This window comes from Bactrocera dorsalis, chromosome 4 (genome assembly GCF_023373825.1).
Source record: "Bactrocera dorsalis isolate Fly_Bdor chromosome 4, ASM2337382v1, whole genome shotgun sequence".
Taxonomy (NCBI): domain Eukaryota; kingdom Metazoa; phylum Arthropoda; class Insecta; order Diptera; family Tephritidae; genus Bactrocera; species Bactrocera dorsalis.
In genome coordinates, this window is record NC_064306.1 from 46,419,969 (window position 1) to 46,425,418 (window position 5,450).

At 35.9% G+C, this 5,450-nt stretch overlaps 1 non-coding gene across 1 annotated transcript; it reads left to right on the top strand.

The window, feature by feature from the left end:
* The first annotated feature begins 457 nt into the window (after positions 1–457).
* On the top strand, positions 458–529 carry Trnah-gug (transfer RNA histidin (anticodon GUG)). The gene has a single exon. It is a non-coding gene; the product is annotated as a tRNA-His (tRNA).
* Positions 530–5,450: the final 4,921 nt, after the last annotated feature.

Here is a 5,450-nt window from a genome sequence, read left to right on the forward strand (position 1 = left end):
CTATTAAGAGAGATCGCAATTTTTCAGAATCACTCTCAGTTTTATTGATCTATCGAGTAAGGCCAAAAAGTAAATGGATATAACGCTAACGCTGGTCTTCAGTACATAAGCGGTAATGAAAAATAGTTTTAAATTATCGGCGCATTAAACTAAATTTTTTCTATTTTTGTTTTATTCCAACAAAAAAGCCCACTGTGTCTATTTCTATACGCACCAAATGTGTATCATGCTACAGTTGCTGTGTGTCTCCCAGCCTTTCACTTTCCTAATTCAATTATCTATGCTTGAAGCTAAACTTAGTGAATTGTTGTTGCGTTGATTTTAATTTGAGTAGTCTACTTACGAGTACGTAGAGCGAGTTTCGTTCATAAATATATTTAATAATTTTTTCGTATTTTAACTCATATTTCGTTGGCTGAATGCGAGTACTAATAAAGTTTGAGACAAGCTTCCAATAGCCGTGATCGTCTAGTGGTTAGGACCCTACGTTGTGGCCGTAGTAACCCAGGTTCGAATCCTGGTCACGGCAATGCTTACCAGAGAAGCATTGTCACGGATGGAGGCAGTTTTTTATTTAATTTTTTAGAAGATTTGTTGAGAAGGTAAAGTGAAATGGAACAGGCTTAAAAAGAACGAGAGGAGCTGATATGTGCATCTATATAAAAATATTCGTGATATTTATAGGCAATATTTGGTAATTCGGGTTTGTAAATCAGTATGTTTTGTAATTTTGGCCTGATCACGGTAATGTCTATCAATACTTGTATGCTATCTGATTTGATTAAATATAATTAAAACAGAAAAGACTTCTGTTTCGAATATATGTACTAATTCTATGTAAACTCAATCGATACATAAAATCATATCCATAGGCAGGATGTGAGCGGTAAAATAGACATACTTTAACGTTTTATCTGGCAGTGAATATGGTGGATGACGCAGGAGCACACGACCCACCAGCGGCACATTCACTGACACCGATCCGACAGTGTTCTGCTAGAACTACTGCTAGTAGAGCAATAGAAAGGTGGTGCTGAAAACAAAACGTTGCCCAAACCAATTTATCTCGGGTGAGAAGAGCCTTGCGACTGCCCAGCTGCTGGTAGTTGTTCAACACTTGCTGAACTGGTCTGAGGCTCAACAGTTCAGTACCAAGATGAAAATCAACGGAGCTCCTACTCGTTCCGGTTCCACAGATATTGAGATTGTAGTACCTATCCTAGCAAGCTCATCAGCATTCTAATTTCCTGCAATATTCATAAAGAAGCTCAATGCTAGAGATAACGCAAACATACATCTTTTATTGTCTTGGACTCAAGGCAATCATGCTCTTTCTACTGTCGGAGTGAAGAGACATCACTTTGAAGTATACTGCAATCTGGAAACAGTAAATCTACTGCTATCTTTTGGGCAGCTCCCTCCTTAGCCTTAAACTGGGGTTGATTTAAATGTCCCAACAGTCTATTCCTAAACGATCCCTAAACAGAGTATTTTGAATTTGCCAAGCTAGTTTGTAACAGCCAGAATAAAACATTTTATACCCTTAAAGTATTTGTATATACGTAAATGGTTAAGGGGAAAATCTGAGTCAATTCAGTTATATCGTTAATCTTCTGTGTTATGTGTATAAGCACTGGTCCCTTAGTTTTTGAGACATCGATCTGAAATTTTGTACTTCTAATTTTAACCCCAAGAAGCTACTCAATAGTCGAACCAGCCGTTTAAGGACCACTCTATGAAATAGCTGCCAGTCAAACTGGTCGATCAAAATCAATTTAAAATTTCCATAAAAAATAAAAGAACGTTGCAATCCGCAGCTATTGCTCCAGTGGCTTTCAACTCCAGAACCATAAGAACGGTTAAAAATGGGCAAAAAGCTCATCTACTTATTCCCATTCCGCAGATTCCAGAAATCAAATTTTGTGTGCAGAAACAAATTTTTGGTGCCGAAACGTTCAGATGTTAGAAAGGCCTTTGATGTTAACTGCTTGTCGCGAGTAAGTCTCTTAGAGATAAGGAAAACTATTCAAGGCAAAATTCGAGAGCGCGTTGACTACGATTCATTTCAAATAGCCATCAATCTCTGATGAGACAACACGCCAGAACAGAGTTAAGGATTTGGTACTTCTTTATGGCAGCTACCTTCGCTAAGGCATCGTTGCAGTATCGGAAGTCTTAGTGAAAACCATTAAGAAAGATCGTTTGCGCCCAAGAAATGTAGTGATCGGTTCCAAATCACAAAATTTATGCGTCCGGTTAATGTTAGTGAAACTTCCCAACTACCAGCATATAACGAAACGTATATAAAAGTATTTGGACTTTTGAATGCGATCCGGTGAAATCATACGATTAATCGACAGAATTATCGTAGCAAGGTTAGCCGAAGCCGAAAATATTACGTTAAAGCAAGTAAAAAATTAAGGTTGTTGAAATGTTGTTTTCTTCGATTGTCGAGTAGATGAAGGAACCGAATTCCTTCTTATAGCTGCCAGTCAAGATAAAATTTGTCATAAAAAATAAGTGTTTGCGTCGTTTGAGTAAAGCTATGCTTAAAAGAGACTGCCTACAGAACTATAGATTTTAGAGAATAAATTAAGAATTTTAACTTTATGAATAACAGTCTCACTATCAAATTCTCATAAAATTTTTGTCAGAGCTCGATGATAACTGTTGCCGAAACAGCTTTCTGCCGTAGAACCTTTGATGATAATTGTTTGTCGCGAGCAAGTATTTTTGATTGGTACAAATTATTCAAAGAAGGTCGAGAACGCGTTGATGACGAACCACGTCCAGGACGAACATCAACTGAGCTCGACAATAAAAAAACTCTCTAAAGTAGATACCATATAGATTTTCTAAAAGTGAACATATTGACAATTGAAAATACTATTTTCCTAAAGTAAGTTATTATTGAGAGGAAATTGAAAAAAAAAAATATATGTAAGAGACTACAAGTTGGAAAACAAAAAAATATATTATTTATAATCGTATTACGGCATATGAGTACGTCACTTAGGAAAAGTCCTTCTCTATCAATGAGAATACTTTAATTAATCGCAGCTTAAAAAGTGGACTTGTAAACCCAAATACACTAAAAGTAAGGAAAGTAAAGAGAGTAGAAGTAATAAAATGAAGACACTTGGAGGGCATTAACTTTCACTTAGTCCTTTAGCAGACACCTACTTACAGCGGCAGAACCTTTCTGAATGGCATTACGTAACATGCTCTTTTAAATAAAAAATCAAATAATAAGATCAATGACTATTAGGAGTAAGAGCAGGCCATTGTACCTGTAGGGTATTAGATATTAGGTGGAGAACAGCGTAGCAATAAAAAGGACGTGTCAGGACAATGTATTGGGATGACTGCTGCTGCATGCCGTTTATCATTTTAAGCTGATTAACAGCGGTAAGAGAAGATATGAGTAAATTGAGCGAAGAATTGTATTATTAAAAATCTATTTTTATGTATTCCAATACACATATACTTACATACATATGTACATAAGAGGAATGTTTCTACAAGATTAAATAAAAATTTAAGAATAAATTGAAAATTAATATTTTCAATGGCGCATTTGACTATTTCGTCTCTGATACCATTTTAATAATAAATAGTAAAAAGGTTTTCTTGGCACCTTCAAGATCAAAATACCTGAATACTGAGGACCTGGCCTGTGGACCCTATATTTATAAATAATATTGCATAATTATTGCTGACAGGACGTGGGTTTATGAATACGATGTGGTAACTGTCCAATAATCCAGAAAATGGCGCCCCCAAAATTAGCCGATACTGGAAAAATTCCCCAAATGCACTAAATGACATCACAGCCTTGAATATTAAAGATGAAGCAAATATTATGATCAATGATGAACGCTAAAGACAAATGATTCCCAAACTTTTACGTCAGTATAAGACAGTTCGACAAAACCTGCGCCAACTACCGTGGAAAAATTCTCTTCAACATCGCATATAAGGTTCTGTCGAGCGTATTGTGTGAGAGATTAAAGCCCACCGTCAACAAATTACTGAGCCTTATCAGTGTGGCTTTAGGACAGGAAAATCAACAACTGATCAGTTATTCGCTACTTCGGACTGAGTAGGTAATTAAGAAGTAAAGTCGTCTCTAGACGAACAAAGACCAAACTCTACAAGTCACTCATCATCCTAGTCCTGCCTTATGGTGCAGAGGCATGGACGATGACAACATCTGGAGAGTCGACGTTTCGAATTTTCAAGAGAAAGGTTTTGCGGAAGACCTATGTTCCTTTGCCCATCAGCAACGGTGAATACCGCAGTCGATGGAACGCTAAGCTGTACGAGATATACTAGGTCTTGTCGTCCGAATGAATGAAAACACTCCAGCCAGAAATATCTTAATTAAGTGAAGTGAAGTCAGAAAACAAAAATCATAATTTTAAAATGATATAAAACTACTGGATATGTTTTTAGGATTTGGTAATCGAGCTAACATAATATTTAGAATTTGGATGACTTTTACAAAGTCGAAAAGAATACCATAACGTTTGAAGCAACAGGAAGTGCAAAGAATTTTTGTATTACATTTATTAGCAGAAAGAAAAGAAGAAAATAATCAACATATTGTTAGATCAAAACGATGGCGAGAAGTTGTAATAGACTGTATAAAATTATAATAAGTAAACTAATGTTTAAGGAAAAAAATTGTGTAAACTTCAAGGAGCCAGTATAAATAATAAAGATGAAGCACTGAATATATGGTATATTTTTGAATATATACCTGTAAGTAAATATATATTTCACTTACCCAGTGTTATCGTTTTGCTGTTAGATTAGTTGATAGAGAACTCTTAGAGTGCTGGTTTTGAAGGAGTTTTTATGAATAATAACACACTGTAAATAAAAGAGAAAGGAAATTGGATATAAATAAGATAGGTGTACCAGTTTCTTTAAATTTAACAGAAAGCAAATTTATAAGAGTCATAGATTTCTGAGGAAAATTCCAAGCATGGCGGCTTAAAAGGTGGATAGTGTTTATAGTCACTGACTAAACGTTTTGGAAGGTAAATTTTCGAAAATGTCATTAAATTAAGGGAAATCGCTAGACCATCATGTAAGCACTGTTTCAAATGCCCGGGAGATATCACGCTTATCTCTAATCCCAAAAAAATCATTCCATTTCTGAAGCGGATGGTTGTTGTGGTAGATGTGGAGCCGGCGCAAACAGTGTCCAACATAAAGTCATCTTCTACGATAGCTCCTCTACAACAAATCAGATCTTTACTGTCAGCAGTGAACTGCTTTTGGCTAACGAGATAAAAATGCGAACAAGACAACACTACTTCGCTATTACTTGATGCATCAGAAGCTTGTTTGGGAGTATCTTATATATCCTTTGAAGTGGTGCCACGTGTTATCTGTCTATGCCGAATGCTTTGCTGATGAAAAAGTGGCCTCAAAAGAAGCTT